This window comes from Rutidosis leptorrhynchoides, chromosome 2 (assembly GCF_046630445.1).
Source record: "Rutidosis leptorrhynchoides isolate AG116_Rl617_1_P2 chromosome 2, CSIRO_AGI_Rlap_v1, whole genome shotgun sequence".
In the NCBI taxonomy this organism is placed as follows: Eukaryota; Viridiplantae; Streptophyta; class Magnoliopsida; order Asterales; family Asteraceae; genus Rutidosis; species Rutidosis leptorrhynchoides.
In genome coordinates, this window is record NC_092334.1 from 208,954,492 (window position 1) to 208,975,056 (window position 20,565).

Below are 20,565 nucleotides of genomic sequence, written 5' to 3' on the forward strand. Positions count from 1 at the left end.
GTTATTTACATCTCCGGTGGTATAAAATATATCAATGGGTTTAAAGTTTAGAACCACCCGATCGTCACTACTTAATTCTTTTTTAAGTGTAGCTTTTAGTAAATGGATATGTCTCTTTTCTGGTTCTTGGTCAAATGAATCGATATACACCGACATATATATTATAGGGTGGACACTTCCTAACATTTCCTTCCGTTCATTCTCGGGATCAAAGGTTTCACCTCTATTACCCAATTGGGTGAAATTAGAGGTGTCATTATCTATTACAGCTCGTAGTTCATCTTTGGTAGATGACTCGTCTATTGAGAATATTGGGTTGGAAAGTTGTGGAATAGTGAATTTCGGGATCAAAGCAAATTCTTCTTCATTAACGGTACTTATCGGTCCCACTATTTTGGTCTCAGGGGTAAAATTTTCAACGTTATCGTTTTTCCAAGAGTACCAATTTGTCATCCTTACTTCTTCTTCATCCATTGATGGATCTATGATTTCGTTGGTAGAGGCTAATGTGTCGATATGTTGTGAAATTGGTAAAACTGAATAAAAAGTATCATCAGGATAGTTGGTGATTTCGGAGCTCTCGAATTCATAAAAATTCGATGATATGAGATTTTCTTGCACACGGCTCCTCAGATCAACAGGTGTGTAGTCTGATAGAGTTTCAGCTTGCCGGTTTACAAACTCTCTCATTTGTTCATTTTGAGTATTGAGTTCTTCGAGTTTGATTTTCATATTGTCTAATAAATTTTCAGACACGTAATTTTCCTCGTCTACTGGTTGTTGAGTTTGAAAATATTCTTCGGAATAATCCCAATTTGAATTGTATTCTTCATAATCATTCCATTCTGGTTCCGTGGGTGCGTAATTTTCCATAGGAACGTAATAATAACATTCCCATGTTGAGTGATAATCTCCACAGATTTTACAACCAGTTATTGTTTCGTCATTTGTGATCCAAGATTGACCGAACGAATTGTCATCAACACCCATTTGAGAGTATTGATTTAATTGATTTTGGATATCAAAAAGAGTTTCCATAGCCTTGTTTTCAAAATTTTCCATTTTATTGCGATGGCCAAATTTTAGCTACAATGTGGTGCATTTACTAATTATCCTATTAGTTATAAAAATAGAAAAACTTATATAAGTTGTCCAATTAATAAATTTTTCTGCTTTTGCCCACGTTTCGAATAGCCAAAATATGCAGCAGGGAGCCAGAACCCTTTAAATCGGAAGCTCACAACTCAGCCACTAACAAATCCAACTATTACTACGAAGCAGAAAATTGTCAACGTCCATTAATTTAACCACTTAAATAATTTTTCTTTCCGTTTGAGATATTAGATAAGAAATACAGAAAATTTCTAAGTCCTAAAAACTAAAGCGTCGAGAAATAAGAAAGAAAAAGAATGCGCGTCGAAAAACGTCGAAAAATAAAAATAAGAAAATAGCGCGTTGTGACTTAAAAGGCACTAAAATTTTAAAATCGTCGCAAAATTCTAAAGCACCTAAATCTTAGTCTAAAGAAATAGCACTTAAGGGATTTTACGGCAAAGCCTAAAAATCTAGAAGTAAAAATAACTATGGCAAAAACTATGGATTAAAACTAAATACGAGCGAAAAACATACAAATATTACGCTAAAAACAAATAAAAAGGGACAAAATATAAAAATATACTAAAATCCGTAAAAAGTACAATTTTTATAAAAATATTATTTTTATATTATTTATTTAATAAAACTATTAATTTTATAATTTAATAAAACTAATTAAACTAAATAAACAAAATAATAATAAAACTAAAACTAATTAATAAATTAATTAACTAATTTAGGGTTTATTAATAATAATAAATAATAATATACCGTAATAAAAGCTGGTTTAGGGTTTCAGGCGCGTCAGACAGGGCGGCTCCATGACTCGTGGAGTTTTAAGCCTGCAAACTCCGCGAGTCGTGGAGTTTGAAAGACGTTTTTTTTTATATTTTATATTGTTTTTCTAAAATGATATATAAATATATTTATATAAAAATAAATTAAAAATATAGCGTTTCGCCGAGTTCCCCGGCAGCGGCGCCAAAAACTTGATGTGTGCGAGGTGTACTAGGAAATAGTATTATATTTTTGATACGAAAAGCGATACAGATTACACAAGTTTTAATTATTTATTTACAAATGGGATATACCTAAACCTTGCTACAACACTATAGGCAGTGTACCTAATCGTAGAGTAGTATAGTTTTTAGTAAGTCTGGTTCGTTCCACAGGGAGCGGGCTTATTGCACACTATATTTTTAAACAATTATATTTGTACAAAATATATTATATTGATAATATATAAAAGGGGGTTTACCGTTTAATGACTGGTTTGTCGATTTTATATTTTAAGTTACAATTAAAACCTAATGCAAAATATAAATGACGATAATTAAAGTAGCGAAAAATAAATGACAATAAATAAATGACATTAAATAAAATAGCGAGTAAATAAAAGTACGATGAAAAATACAATAAAACAATTATGCTTATTTAAACTTCCGTAATCATGATGTTTGACGTGTTGATTTTGGTTTTATGCCCATGGGTTAATTGTCCTTTGTCCTGGATTATTTAATATGCCCGTCTGGTTTTTGTCCATAACAGTCCATCAGTCATAAATATAAAGTGCGAGTGTCCTCGTCAAATTATCCTTATACCCAAAGTCAAATATTCCAACTAATTGGGGACTTAAACTGTAACAAGGTTTTAATACTTTGTTTAATAATTACACCAGGATATCAACTGCGTGTAACCCAAGGATTTAATACTTTGTTAACAATTACACCAAGTGTCCTTGTATATAATTTCACCCCTGTTTTAATAATTCTAGTGACTATTAATCCATTCCCGTGTCCGGTTAAATGAACGATTATTCGTACATATAAATATCCCGCCCATCGTGTCCGATTGAGTGTATATGGTTATTTATAGGGACGTCCAATTGTAAATCTTTATATTAAAATTAACAAACTATCATTTAGTTAAACAAATATAAAGCCCATTAATAGCCCATAGTCTAATTTCCACAAGTGTCGTTCTTTTGTCCAAACCCCAATTATGGTACAAAGCCCAATTACCCAATTTTAGTAATTAGTCCAACATCATGATTACTTCGATTTAAATAAGCATAATAATAACTTAGCTACGAGACATTAAATTAAAAAGGAGAACATAGCTTGCATTGATTATTTATCGCGTAGTGTTACACGGATAGAGCTCCGACTTTAAAACCCGTAAAAATAACTTTTACATAACCCAAACTAATCTAATATAACACTAATATATACTATATATATATATATATATATATATATATATATATATATATATATATATATATATATATATATATATATATATTATATATATATTTATTTATATTATACTACGGAGTATTATTATTATTATTATTATTATTATTTTTATATATTAAAATCGAACGAATGCATGGCCTTTTATAGGGGTTTTGATTTCTGACAGCTCCGCGAGTCGTGGAGTTTTTGGCCTTCAAACCCCGCGAGTCGTGGAGTTTGATTTTCCAGCTCACAAACTTTTGGCTCCTAGCTTGTCGACATAATAAATATATAAATATAAAATATAAATAATTAATATAATTATTTATATATTATATTATTTTCTTGTGCATAGTAGACTTGTAATTTTTAGTCCGTTGCGTCGGGCGTTGATAGTTGACTCATGTCCCGGTTCCGGATTTTCGAACTCCTTTTCGTATAATTTAATATCTTGTACTTTGCGTTCCGCAACTTGTACTTTTGTCATTTTTAGACGTTTCTCATCAATAAATTGAACCACTTGGGTTGTATCTTGTACATTTGAGCTTTTTGGACGTTTGCGTCTTCAAATCTTCGTTTTCGCCTTTTGTCTTCGCACTTATTTAATATAAACGATTACAACTTAAAATAGGACAATTACAACTAAATAATTTACATATTGGGAGGATATTGCTACTAAATATATGTTCATTTGGAGCACTATCACTTGTACACCAACACCCTAGCTTTAGTTAGGATTTTATTGACACTTGAAAAAAAGCTTGCAAAAAAGAAAATTGATCTCCTTTTGACCTCCAAAGGCCACGGCCAGAATCAGCTGCAGAATGCAGTTTTTTTTGCTATACAACTTGATATGTTTGCATGTGTGTGTGACTTCGAGTCAAGGGACATGCATATATGGAATTGTGTTATTGAAAGCAACAAGAATAAGCATGGGATGGTCTTTCTTGGGGCACAAAAATCTGCCCACCATCACCCTATTTTATAAATAGACTTTGTTATTTATAAAACTTGTATAAAACCCATTTATTGTCATGTTACTTATATATTTTATAAACCTTTTATAAAATATAACACAATATAATTATTTAAACCTATAAATAATTAAATATAAATTATCCAAATAATTTATCTCAAGTGACAATATTTTAGAAAACCGATTTTCTAAAATCCAAGTGTCGCGTATTTATTTAACGATCCAATCGTTAAGACTAAATACATATAAGGTGTCGGTAAGCTTGTTATTGGGTATGACCCGACTTGGATCATAACATATTAGCCACATTAATTTAATATGTCTCTCGGGCATACGAAAAACCTACACTAATTACATAGAATATCTATATATAGAACAATAGATTTCGTATATTACGGAGGAATTTACGGAATATGTCAGGCAAAGTTTACAGTAACAGATACGCTAAGATATGAATTAGCAGATACGCTAAGATATGAATTTTATCTATACACTATTCATACAATCAATGCAGTAAGATGTGTCTAGACTAAGGATGATAAGCAAGTGATTCCCTAAGAATGATAAGCGGGTAATTTTCGACACGAAATGATAAGGAAAACTTTTGACATGCAGACACGGTCGAAGTCCAGACTCACTAATGCATCTAAACAACTATCAGTTAGACACACTAATGCAAGACCTGGTTCGTTAAGAACACCGCTCTGATACCAACTGAAATGCCTCGTTCATACCGAGTATAAACGATTCACAATAGTTGATTTCATTGCGAGGTATTTGACCTCTATATGATACATTTTTCAAATATTGCATTCGTTTTTAAAAGACAAACTTTCTTTACATCGAAAATTGACGGCATGCATACCATTTTATAATACATTCAACTATAATTGACTTAATAATAATTTTGATGAACTCAACGACTCGAATGCAACGTCTTTCGAAATATGCCATGAATGACTCCAAGTAATATCCTTAAAATGAGCTACTGTTCAGCGGAAGATTTCTTTAATACCTAAGAATAAACATGCTTTAAAGTGTCAACCAAAAGGTTGGTGAGTTCATTAGTTTATCATAATCAATCATTTCCAATTATATAATAGACCACAAGATACTCATATTTCGAAAACAATCTGTGCAGGTCTACTCCTGCTGTAAAATCATTCATATGAAGAACACCGGAACCTTTCAAAACAACTCACCAACGGTAGCTAATGCATCGTGCAATGCAAAATCATCTCACCGTGGTAGTTAATACAATATAATTTTACAACGGGAGCTAATGCGTGCTTGCAATGCAAAATCATCTCACCGAGGGTAACTAAAACGGGAGCTAATGTGTGCGTGCAATGACAAAATCATCTCTCCGTTACTAACTACAAAGTCGAATACAATACAATATAATACATCGGGAGCTAATGTGTGCATGCAATGCAAAATCATCTCGCCGATGGTAGCTAAAACGGTAGCTAATACGTGCGTGCAATGCAAAATCATCTCACCGTTACTAACTACTAAATCGAACCATTTCGGTAGCTAATGCGTGCGTGCAATGCAAAATCATCACACCGATGGTCGATAATATAATCTTTATAGAAATCAAACCTATGAATCCAAATAATTCTATCATAGAATGTAGTTTTGAATACTTGTGTCTATTTCGTCAATCATTTATAAAAACAGTTCATGTATTCTCAGTTCAAAAATATATCTCAAAAGTATTTAATAAAAACAGTTATAAAAACAGTGCATGTATTCTCAGTCCCAAAAATGTAAAGAGTAAAAGGGAGCAAATGAACTCACAATACTGTATTTTGTAGTAAAAATACATATGACAGCATTGAACAAGTGTAGGTTTGGCCATTGGATTTACGAACCTATATCATTTATATATATATTAAAATGTATAATCATAATCGAATAATTATATATATTTTATTAGTGATTTTTATATCAATCTTATATATTTTATTATATATTCATTTTGTATATTTTAGATAAATAAACGTATTAGTAATTTTAAATTATATATCTTAACTATAATCTGCGTTTGCAAAGTAATAGTTATAATACTATCCGAATAAGTATAATAATAGTAATAATAATTTTTAATACTAATAATAATATAATAATAATAATAATAATAGCAATAATAGTAGTTTTAATATAAAAAAATGGTAGATAAAAAAAATATGATACTTTTAGTAATTATAATAATCTCTAATAACAGTACCAGTATTGATAAATCATATTAATATTAATGTTATTATCAATAATCATACTTATGTCAATAATAATACTAATAAAATGTTACTAGCACTAATATTAATGAAATTGCTAATAAATTTTATTATTTTCATAGTAATAATATTAATAATGCGTAAATGATAAAATTAATAATAATATTAATAATAAAAATAATAGTAATAGTTTGTCTTAATATTTATAAATCTCAGCATGATAATGGTGATGGTAATATTTATAATACTAACAATAATAATAATTATTATTATCATAATAATAATAATAATGGTAATAATAATAGTTATACTAATAATTAATAATAATATTGATTGCTATACTTGTGGATATGATAATAATAGTGATAATAACAATTATAATAATAGCAATAGCAATAATAATAATAATAATAATAATAATAATAATAATAATAATAATAATAATAATAATAATAATAATAATAATAATCATAATAACAATAATAGTATTTATAATAATAATAATAAATATAAAAATAAAAAGTATACCCTCTTTAAAAAAAATGCTCCAAACTGGAATCGAACTCGAGACCTCTTGCTAACCCGACACTCGTCTAACCATTCCTCCATCAATTCATATCTGTTTAAAACTCATTTAAAAAAATATATACTCAATCTTCTTCTGCTTCCTTTTCTCATCTTCTTCCTCACAGAATTAAATTAACCCAAGTATTATCCGAAAATCAATCTGCTAGTATGATTTATAGTTTGTAAATGAAACATATACAATCAGACTATGAAGATTTAAATTACCAAAAAGAAAAAAAAATAAAAAAATAAAAAGCACAGCAGCAGTAGCTGAACACGTGAGAGGAAAAATAAATAAATAAATGAGTTCATAATTTGATTTTAAAATTAGGATGCTTTGAGACCCTGATTCCTTCATGAAATATCTTCCAATTCTTTATCTTAATACTATAGAATTATTAATTGAACCAAAAACAAAGTCATAGACTCGAATTTCTTCAAGAATCATACGGTTGACTTTTTAAATCAAAAGTTTGACTCTAAAATTAGTGTTCGATAAAAAGAATTGAAGTCTGAGCATTTACAGATAGATTAAACAAAAGGTTCCTAACAAGACCATATTAATACATTTGGAAATTGAATTCCAATTCAGGCTATTGTTAAACTCAGTTATGAACATTATGAACTTGAAATTCGGTTGTAAAATTTGTGACGTTTTAGATAATAATTACAACATGAAATATGCTCTAAATCTTTCCTAGAAACTTTATGAATCCTCAATTGATCCAGAAACAACAAAAAGAATTCGAATTTTAAGATGAACCAGTTGTTTGACTTTTTGATATAAAAGTTTGACTCCAAAATTCACGATCGATAAAAAGAATTGTAACTTCATATTTTGCAGATAGTTTTAGTAAGAGAATCCTAACATAACTGCATTATTAGATTTTGAAATTGTATTCGAATTCGAGGTTTTTAATAAAAAGTGTTACGAACAGAGGTGAGTGTGTCTTATTTTATTATTTCTGATTTTTAGTTCGAATTGCAGTTGTATAATGGATGTATATAAAGATGATAATCGAATATTTGGAACTAGTACCCATGATATGATCAATTTTTGTTTTATAATGACAATTGTATCGAATTTTCCCAATCAAGCAGACAGGAAACCAAAAATGAAGAAAAAAATTGTACTTGGATCGTGATGGGTAACAGTTTTTGATTCTTTATCTGTGTAATATCTAACACTATTCTATTTAACTGAATTTATAATATCACAGATTGATTTCCAACAAATTATACCAATTGTTATATTTTTTTATATAAAATTAATAATTAGTAACAAAATTAAATAATAATACAGTTAATAATATTGTATATAATAAAAATACTAATAATAACAGAAATAATAATAATAATATTAATTATCAAAATAATACTAATAGTAAGAATGATATCAATTTTAATGATATTTAATAATAATAATAATAATATAAATAAAAAGAATAATGATATTTATTAATAATAATAATAATAATAATAATAATAATAATAATAATAATAATAATAATAATAATAATAATAATAATAATAATAATAATAATAATAATAATAACATTAATGATAATAATAATAAATTGTATTTTAATAAAAATAACAATACCTATAATATCTCTTAATAATTTCAGTAATAATAGTAATGATATTAATAATATTAATAATAATACTAAAAGTAAGTATAACAACTATATTGTAACTTGCATTTAAATTTAATATATTAATATTACATATTATTAATTATATATACATATATATAATATTTATACTTTATATATATATATTCCAATATACATACCATAATAATTATTTATAGAAATCATATATATTTATATACATAATTTCATTTTAAACTGCACTTAATTATTTTGTATCTTATTTTACATATTTAATTCTAATGTTTAAATTATATTTTATAATTTCAATTTATTATATATACTTACATTTATATATAAATATATTTATTTAAAAACAATTGTTCGTGAATCATCGGGAATAGTCAAAGGGTAATTGATTACATGAATATAGTTCCAAAATTTTTGAGACTTAACATTACAGACTTTGCTTATCGTATCGGAATCATATAAAGATTAATTTTAAATTTGGTTAGAAATTTTCGGGTCGTCACAAGTCATGAATGGGAGATAGGAGTAGATGGAGATTATCTAACGGTGAACATTTCAACTAAGGGTGGTGGTGTGAGGTCTTCATCAGCTTCTCAAGCTCAACAGGTTCAGACGGAATCAGAAATGATTTCTACTCATGATGAAATTGATGATAAGGAGCCTGAGCAAGTTATTATTCCAATTGTACATTCAGAGGCTGATGGTGGACGGGTAGATGAGGATTTGAACTTAAGTGATTTTTATCTTGAAGAAACAGATGATGATGGGTTTGTCATTCTAAGCAAATTATCTTCAGTATCTTCAATCCTGAAAAATGTAGAGATTGTAGATGAAGGGAATCTTGATCAAGTAACTGAAAGTGATGATGAAATGGATTCTTCTGATGACGATGAAGACAATCTTTATGTTAATCCAAATGATGATGATATCATTGACCATATTGAAGATGATAATGTTCCAACTGACGATGCGACAAATCCTACTGATCATTCATCGAATTCTACACCTTCATCGAGTTCAAATCAAACAAATGCTAATGAAAGCTCAACTTCTGGTACATTTACATCAAGTGAAACAGTGAATTCCAGATTCAAATACAACCATGGTATATTCTTTAAGAATCGGGAACAAAGATTGTTACTGGGAGTTGAACATGATTTCATAACTTTACAAAACACATTCATTGAGGAGAATGCTTACAAGATCTTCCGCATTAACGAAACACCAAGGAGTAAAAGATTTACTTATGTAGGTTCACGATTGCTTCCAGCAAGTGAAAGAAACTGGTATGCGTTTATTTGGAGGAAACACATCAATAAAGATGAAGATGACTTGTGGCTTCAAAGAAAATATCGTATTTCAGAAGTGTTGAATATTACTCGAGTAGGAGTAGAGATAAGCGAGAAAAAAGACGTCATCAGTCAGTTCCACGTTATTAGAGAAGATGAGAAGGAATACAAGTTTACAGAAGCAGATTTTCATAATCTAGATATGCTTGATATCATTCACATCTACAACTACCTCCGTATCATCACCATTCGACCTTTTGCTAAGGCTCAAGCTTTGGAAGCTGTGAAAAGATACATGATGGAGACAATCGAACTGATGAGACGTGAAGATTTTCAAATTTTTCTCAAAGCGAATAGGAAAAAGATTCGAATAACCTGTCCGAATCAATACACAGAGGGACTAAAGGATATGAGAATGTTTCAAATGCAATTCGAACCCGAAGGGTTTGTATTTGTGAATTCTCAGAAAGAAAAAGTGTTCATCCGCACTGATGAGTTAAACAAATACTCAGATGGTACACTCAAGGCTGCACTGAAGTATCTTAAAATTCGTCAAAGCAAGTTTGATGACATTGACATGAAAATGGGTCTTGGAGAGTTTATAAAACATATCAGAGATCGTCTGAAGCTCCGGATCCGTACAAGACAGTTTGAGATTCTTCGTGGCCAGAGAAAGAGAAGGTATTTCAAAGAAATGGATGAATATCCATTACATGAGGGAGATCCAAGAAAAGCGTGGGGCGTCTGGAAACCATCTAAGCAGATTTTAGAAAATCAAGTAGAAGTTTCGAACCCAGATGGCACGCGATGGAAACTAAAGTTTGGACCTCTCAAGATTACTCAACAGAATTATATTGTAAAGTTCACATTTAACACTAAGGGGGAGATTGTTAGGACCCCGAAGTTGTATAGTGTTAATGTGAAATAAGCTTAAATGATGGTTCCTTAGAAGAGGGCTATATAAGGAATATAAGTAGTCATAATTAGATAGCCATTGCATTGTAACTGAGTTCTAGAAGCTGTGGAATGTAAATCTTGTTGATTCTCTCTCATACCGAATCTCCTTTACACTTACCGAATCTCATTCTAACTTGTCTTTTCTTCTAATCTCAACATGATCTGACCTATCATTGGATCAGTGGTTTGATATGCTCCTATTTAGCTACAGGTCTGCGGGTCGAGTCTCTGCAGTGGCACTTTGTTTTTTTCCCTCTCTTATTTAAAAGTTTTTAATTGGGCTGGACTGTAGAGAGAATATTTGGGCTTACGAAAATTACCAACTTTAAAAAATCTGATATTTTAATTTGAATTCACATTTTATTGTCTTGATGCTTATCCGATTTATTTAAATCATATATAAATAGAGTCGTATTTATAACACAAAAATATTAATGGATGAATGGTTAGACATCTCACATGGTTACCGGATGATAATGGATTTGAGCCACGAGAGTTTTTTTTCAGATTCTTTTCTTTTTTTTATTATAAAAATCGCCGAGCTCTTACATGGTTAATCGTGCTTCGACCGCAGCAAAGTGTGGTTCACCTTAAAACTTGTTACATTACATGTTACATTATGTAGCATTATATTATATATTATATTATTATTTATTAAAAAATATTAATAATATATGCTATATCTACTCTATATATTAAAACAAATTATTGGTTAAGTTAATAATGAGTTGATCATACGAGTCAGGTAGACTCTGAAGTAAAAGTTCAACACGTTCTTTTGGCTCTATATTGCAACTTAATGAAGCGAGTTGAGAAAATAGAGTATTCAAAGAATTAATGTGCTCATTAACTGAAGTAGATTCATTCATGCGTAGTGCATAAAGTTTCCTCGTAAGGAATATCTTGTTGTGGAGTGATTTGGTCCCGTACAATTTTACGAGGTGATCCCAAATCTCTTTCGCCGTCTTCTTTCCTTCAATGCTAGACAAAATGCCATCTACTAGTGCCAGATGAAGATTTGCGATAGCTTGGCCGTCCATCTCTTCCCATTTTTCATCAGTGACTTCGGCGGAACGTCCACTGATGGCCGCCAAACACTTATCCTTTCTCAGGATAGCTTTCATCTTTAGTTTCCATAACGAGAAGTTACTCCCGTTGAACTTTTCCATTTCGAATTTCGTAGTCATCGCTATAATCACAATCTTCTTTTCGATAATACTATTTTTCCGAGAAATAGTACCCGAGAACTTTTATCGAGTGAAATTAATCTTACTTATTTTTTGATGTGGACGATCCACTCCCGTGGCAACCACAGAGCATACGATAAGTAAATTAATACACCAGATATTAGAGCCTTAGCTCTAATACCACTTGTTGAGAAAAGCGATACCGAATTATAGCAAACCGCTAGTAATAATTGAAATAGCGAAAATAAAGAGACACCGAGATTTAACGTGGAAAACCCCAATAGGGTAAAAACCACGGGCAAGGAAAGAAACATTTCACTAATAAGAATAATAGGAATTACACTTCTCTCTAATTACAAGGATAAGCACTAATCTTTATATCTCTTGTAATTAGGAGATTAATACTCACTAACTCTCTATTTAACTCTTTTAGTATACAATGGAGAATGTGTTTTGGGATGAGAAATGAGCATGGTTAAGGCTCATATTTATACTACTAGAAATGTGGTAGGTGAATGTGTAAGGAAGTTTACTAGTCAAATTTGTCTACACAAATTGTAGGCACTAACTTATTACCACAATATACATGTGGTGTTTGACCAAATGTATCAACCACCCACCTTTCACCATTAATATTTCAACAATCTCCCACTTGAAGATTTGATTGAAGCCCAATAAATCTTCACACGATAATCCTTCCTTGCCAATGATGTTGCTTACGTCTCTGCTAGGCCGCATGAGGAACGACACTAAATAAACTTGTCACGGTTGATTGACTTTGTTAGAAAATCAGCCACATTATCGTCAGTATGAATTTTCTGCATATCCACGGTTCCTTCTTCCACTTTCTCACGAACGAAGTGATACTGAACTCGTATATGCTTTGTCTTTGAATGAAATGCCGGATTCCTTGCAAGATGCAAGGCACTCTGGTTGTCACAAAATAAAGTGATATTCTTCTGTTTGTGCCCGAGTTCCTCCAATAATATCTTCAACCATACTGCCTCTTTAGTAGCTTGAGTAGCTGCTACATATTCTGCTTCTGTTGTTGACGTTGCCACAACCGACTGCAGTTTTGAAACCCAGCTTACTGTTTCACCACAAAGTGTAAAAACATACGCGGTGGTGAATTTACTTTTATCTATATCACCTGCATAATCTGAATCAACATACCCTTTGACAATAAATTTCGGTTCCCCATAACATAATGCAACATCTAAGGTTCCTTTGATGTAGTTAAGGATCCTCTTTACAGCATTCCAATGCTCTTTACCAGGATTCTCCATGTACCGACTAACTACTCCCACTGCATGTGCAATGTCTGGTCTTGTACATATCATTGCGAACATTAAACTTCCTACTGCTGATGCATATGGTATGCGAGACATCTTCTTCTTCTCCTTTTCACTGCTAGGACACATAACGGAGGATAACTTGAGATTAGTAGGAAGTGGGCTTGAGATTGGCTTACTATCTTGCATATTGAAACGCTTCAAGATTTTTCTCAAATAATTCTTTTGAGAAAGCCAAATCTTCCTATTATCTCTGTCTCGGTGAATTTGCATCCCTAGAATCTTGTTTGCAGCACCCAAGTCTTTCATTTCTAACTCCCTAGCCAATTGAGCCTTCAGCTTATTAATACGATCTTTGTTGGGGCCTGCAACCAACATGTCGTCTACATATAACAGCAAAATGACAAAATTATTGTCCCCAAACCTCTTGAAATATGCACAAGGGTCTGCATAAAGTCTGTTATATTCAAGGCTCATTATGAAAGAATCAAATCTCTTGTACCAACATCTCGGCGCCTGTTTGAGACCACATAGAGATTTCTTTAACCTGCAAACCAAGTTCCTTTTTCCTTGTAGTTCAAAACTTTCTGGTTGAAGTATATAAATTTCTTCTTTAAGATTTTCATGAAGAAATGCAGTTTTCACATCTAGCTGCTCTAGATGCAAATCAAATGTAACACACATCGCTAGAACTACTCGAATTGTTGTAAGTCGGACCACAGGAGAAAATATTTCATTAAAGTCTGTACCTTCTTTCTGAGCATATCCTTTAACCACCAGTCTTGCACGATACCGCTTCACTTAATCATCACCATTTCGCTTGATCTTATACACCCATTTATTTCCAATAGGTTTTCTACCTTTCGGTAATGGAACAAGTTCCCATGTTTTATTTTTATGAAGAGCTTCAATTTCTTCCTGCATAGCTGTCATCCACTGAGATGCATCTGAATGATTTAGTGCCTCGCGAAGAGTTGTTGGCTCTCCTTCCTCTGTTAGAAGACAATATGTAACACTGCTTTCCATAATATAATCTGAGTGCCACCCTGGTCGTTTCCTTTCCCGATTAGAAATACGAGTCGCTGGAGCTTCAGGAAGAGGGGCGTAGTAAGAAATCCAGCAGCAAAGACTTCGGAATGGAAACCTTATCTTAATAGGAAGTGGACAAGAATCATCACTCCTGGTACTGCTTCAGAAGAATCTTTATGAAATTCATTACCCACCTGTATCGGTATAGTTTCTTTTGAAGTGCTAACATCTTCAAGATCTTTGTCTTCCATAAAGACAACATCTTTGCTGATGACTACTTTGTGGGCAGTGGGGTCCCACAAGCGATACCCCTTAACTCCATCAGCATACCCCAAGAACAAACACTTTCTGGACTTCAGATCCAACTTTTTCGTTTCTTTTGAATTGTACATTGTCTACACAGGACTTCCAAATACATGAAGGTCAGAATAATCAACTGGTTTTCCAGTCCACATTTCCATCGGCGATTTCAACTCAATTGCAGTTGATGGTGACCGATTTATCACGTAACAGGCAGTACTTACTGCTTCTGCCCAGAATGATTTTCCCAAGCTTGCAGTTGCCAACATCGCCCTTGTTCTATCTAACAAGGTTCTGTTCATCCGCTCTGCCACTCCATTTTGTTGAGGAGTGTATGTCGTCGTGAACTGTCTTTTGATACCTTCTTGTTTGCAGAACTTATCAAATTCATCACTAGTGTATTCTCCTCCATTATCCGTCCTTAAACACTTGATCTTTTTACCAAATTCAAGTTCAACCCGCGCTTTGTAAACTTTGAAAACTTCAAACACATCCGCCTTTCTCTTGATTGGGTACACCCAACATCTCCTAGTATAATCATCAATAAATGATACAAAATACTTTGCTCCTCCTAGGGATTGAACTGGTGCTTGCCACACATCAGAGTGAACCAATTCTAGAACCAATTTACTTCTAGAATTTGATGTGTTAAACTTCAGGCGATGCTGCTTGCTGATTACGCAATGCTCACAGAAAGGTAGCGATACCTTTGTAAGACCAGGAATAAGATTTCTTTCAACAAGAATCTCCATTCCTTGTTCAGACATGTGTCCAAGCTTTTGATGCCATGTCATAGCAACTTTATCACTTGAACTATTCGAAGCAATGGATGCTTCCGTTTCACGTACCATCTCGCCTTTCGGAATGTATAGATTAGCACCTACCTTTTCTCTTTTCATAAGTACAACTGCGCCTTTCATGATTTTCATGATCTTGTCTTGTATCTCCATCTTACAACCAAGATCATCCAATTGTCCTAAAGACAATAGGTTCTTCTTTAAACCCTCCACGTGTCGTACTCCTTGAATAGTACAAACTGTACCATTGTGCATCTTCAGAATGATATCTCCAATTCCAATGATCTTTAGTTCATGATCATTGTAACTGTATACAGATCCTCCTGAGATACATTCATAATGTTTGAACCATTCTCTTCTAGGGGTCATGTGAAAAGTAGCTCCCGAGTCAAATAACCAGACATCAACAAATGTCTTTCTGCCTTCATTTGCTACCACTGCCTCACTAACCAAAGCAGTCCCATCTTCTGAAATGCTTGTGATATTTCCTTGAGGATTAGAGTTATTTAAACTCTGACAATCCCTCTTCAGATGACCTTTCTTGCCACAATTGTAGCATGTATAGGTCTTCTTCTTTTTAGACTTCGGTTTACCATGATTGTGACTCCCACTTGGGCCACGTTTCGTTGATCTCCCTCCTGATACCACCAAGGACTCCACCTGTCGTGAACCGGCCTGTTTGTCCTCCTTGTTATTGCGCCGATTTTCTTCTTCTAGAATAGCAGCAGCAACTTCATCATAGACTAGATACTCCGAGAGAACATTATTGGTTAAGTTAATAATGAGTTGATCATACGAGTTAGGTAGACTCTGAAGTAAAAGTTCAGCACGTTCTTTTGGCTCTATATTGCAACTTAATGAAGCGAGTTGAGAAAATAGAGTATTCAAAGAATTAATGTGCTCATTAACTGAAGTAGATTCACCCATGCGTAGCGCATAAAGTTTCCTCTTAAGGAATATCTTGTTGTGGAGTGATTTGGTCCCGTACAATTTTACGAGGTGATCCCAAATCTCTTTCGCCATCTTCTTTCCTTCAATGCTAGACAAAACGCCATCTGCTAGTGCCAGATGAAGATTTGTGATAGCTTGGCCGTCCATCTCTTCCCATTTTTCATCAGTGACTTCGGCGGAACGTCTACTGATGGCCGCCAAACACTTATCGTTTCTCAGGATAGCTTTCATCTTTAGTTTTCATAACGAGAAGTTACTCCCGTTGAACTTTTCAATTTCGAATTTCATAGACATTGCTATAATCACAATCTTCTTTTCGATAATACTATTTTTCCGAGAAATAGTACCCGAGAACTTTTATCGAGTGAAATTAATCTTACTTATTTTTTGATGTGGACGATCCACTCCCGTGGCAACCACAGAGTATACGATAAGTAAATTAATACACTAGATATTAGAACCTTAGCTCTGATACAACTTGTTGAGAAAAGCGACACCGAATTATAGCACACCGCTAGTAATAATTGAAATAGCGACAACAAAGAGACACCGAGATTTAACGTGGAAAACCTCAATAGGGTAAAAACCACGGGCAAGGAAAGAAACGTTTCACTAATAAGAATAATAGGAATTACACTTCTCTTTAATTACAAGGATAAGCACTAATCTTTATATCTCTTGTAATTAAGAGATTAATACTCACTAACTCTCTATTTAACTCTTTTAGTATACAATGGAGAATGTGTTTTGGGATGAGAAATGAGCATGGTTAAGGCTCATATTTATACTACTAGAAATGTGGTAAGTGAATGTGTAAGGAAGTTTACTAGTCAAATTTGTCTACATAAATTGTAGGCACCAACTTATTACCACAATATACATGTGGTGTTTGACCAAATGTATCAACCACCCACCTTTCACCATTAATATTTCAACAATCTCCCACTTGAAGATTTGATTGAAGCCCAATAAATCTTCACACGATAATCCTTCCTTGCCAATGATGTTGCTTGTGTCTCTGCTAGGCCGCATGAGGAACGACACCAAATAAACTTGTCACGGTTGATTGACTTTGTTAGAAAATCAGCCACATTATCGTCAGTATGAATTTTCTGCATATCCACGGTTCCTTCTTCCACTTTCTCACGAACGAAATGATACTGAACTCGTATATGCTTTGTCTTTGAATGAAATGCCGGATTTCTTGCAAGATGCAAGGCACTCTGGTTGTCACAAAATAAAGTGATATTCTTCTGTTTGTGCCCGAGTTCCTCCAATAACATCTTCAACCATACTGCCTCTTTAGTAGCTTGAGTAGCTGCTACATATTCTGCTTCTGTTGTTGATGTTGCCACAACTGACTGCAGTTTTGAAACCCAGCTTACTGTTCCACCACAAAGTGTAAAAACATACGCGGTGGTGAATTTACTTTTATCCATATCACCTGCATAATCTGAATCAACATACCCTTTGACAATAAATTTCGGTTCCCCATAACATAATGTAACATCTAAGGTTCCCTTGATGTATTTAAGGATCCTCTTTACAGCATTCCAATGCTCTTTACCAGGATTCGCCATGTACCGACTAACTACTCCCACTGCATGTGCAATGTCTGGTCTTGTACATATCATTGCGAACATTAAACTTCCCACTGCTAATGCATACGGTACGCGAGACATCTTTTTCTTCTCGTTTTCACTGCTAGGACACATAACGGAGGATAACTTAAGATTAGTAGGAAGTGGGCTTGAGATTGGCTTACTATCTTGCATATTGAAACGCTCCAAGATTATTCTCAAATAATTCTTTTGAAAAAGCCAAATCTTCCTATTATCTCTGTCTCGGTGAATTTGCATCCCTAGAATCTTGTTTGTGGCACCCAAGTCTTTCATTTCAAACTCCCTAGCCAATTGAGCCTTCAGCTTATTAATACAATCTTTGTCGGGGCCTGCAACCAACATGTTGTCTACATATAACAGCAAAATGACAAAATCATTGTCCCCAAACCTCTTGAAATATGCACAAGGGTCTGCATAAAGTCTGTTATATTCAAGACTCATTATAAAAGAATCAAATCTCTTGTACTAACATCTCGGCGCCTGTTTGAGACCATACAGAGATTTCTTTAACCTGCAAACAAAGTTCCTTTTTCCTTGTAGTTCAAAACTTTCTGGTTGAAGCATATAAATTTCTTCTTTAAGATTTTCATGAAGAAATGCAGTTTTCACATCTAGCTGCTCTAGATGCAAATCAAATGTAGCACACATCGCTAGAACTACTCGAATTTTTGTAAGTCGGACCACAGGAGAAAATATTTCATTAAAGTCCGTACCTTCTTTCTGAGCATATCCTTTAACCACCAGTCTTGCACGATACCGCTTCACTTGATCATCGCCATTTCGCTTGATCTTATACACCCATTTATTTCCAATAGGTTTTCTACCTTTCGGTAATGGCACAAGTTCCCATGTTTTATTTTTATGAAGATCTTCAATTTCTTCCTGCATAGCTGTCATCCACTAAGATGCATCTGAATGATTTAGTGCCTCGCGAAGAGTTGTTGGCTCTCCTTCCTCTGTTAGAAGACAATATCCAACACTGCTTTCCATAATATAATCTGAGTTCCACCCTGGTCGTTTCCTTTCCCGATTAGAAATACGAGTCGCTGGAGCTTCATCAACGACTACTTGATTTTCATCGTGCTCTGGTACTGCTTCAGAAGAATCTTTATGAAATTCATTACCCACCTGTATCGGTATAGTTTCTTTTGAAGTGCTAATATCTTCATGATCTTTGTCTTCCGTAAAGACAACATCTCTGCTGATGATTACTTTGTGGGCAGTGGCGTCCCACAAGCGATACTCCTTAACTCCATCAGCATACCCCAAGAACAAACACTTTCTGGACTTCGGATCCAACTTTTTCGTTTCTTGAGAATTGTACATTGCGTACACAGGACTTCCAAATACATGAAGGTCAGAATAATCAACTGGTTTTCCAGTCCACATTTCCATCGGCGATTTCAACTCAATTGCAGTTGATGGTGACCGATTTATCACGTAACAGGCAGTACTTACTGCTTCTGCCCAGAATGATTTTCCCAAGCTTGCAGTTGCCAACATCGCCCTTGTTCTATCTAACAAGGTTCTGTTCATCCGCTCTGCCACTCCATTTTGTAGAGGAGTGTATGCCGTTGTGAACTGTCTTTTGATACCTTCTTGTTTGCAGAACTTATCAAATTCATCACTAGTGTATTCTCCTCCATTATCCGTCCTTAAACACTTGATCTTTTTACCAGATTCAAGTTCAACCCGTGCTTTATAAACTTTGAAAACTTCAAACACATCCGCCTTTCTCTTGATTAGATACACCCAACATCTCCTAGTGTAATCATCAATAAATGATACAAAATACCTTGCTCCTCCTAGGGATTGAACTGGTGCTTGCCACACATCAGAGTGAACCAATTCTAGAACCAATTTACTTCTAGAATTTGATGTGTTAAACTTCAGGCGATGCTGCTTGCTGATTACGCAATACTCACAGAAAGGTAGCGATACCTTTGTAAGACCAGGAATAAGATTTCTTTCAACAAGAATCTCCATTCCTTGTTCAGACATGTGTCCAAGCTTTTGATGCCATGTCATAGCAACTTTATCACTTGAACTATTCGAAGCAATGGATGCTTCCGCTTCACATACCGTCTCGCCTTTCAGAATGTATAGATTAGCACCTACCTTTTCTCCTTTCATAAGTACAACTGCGCCTTTCATGATTTTCATGATCTTGTCTTGTATCTCCATCTTACAACCAAGATCATCCAATTGTCCTAAAGACAATAAGTTCTTCTTTAAACCCTCCACGTGTCGTACTCCTTGAATAGTACGAACTGTACCATCGTGCATCTTCAGAATGATATCTCCAATTCCAATGATCTTTAGTTCATGATCATTGCAACTGTATACAGATCCTCCTGAGATACCTTCATAATGTTTGAACCATTCTCTTCTAGGGGTCATGTGA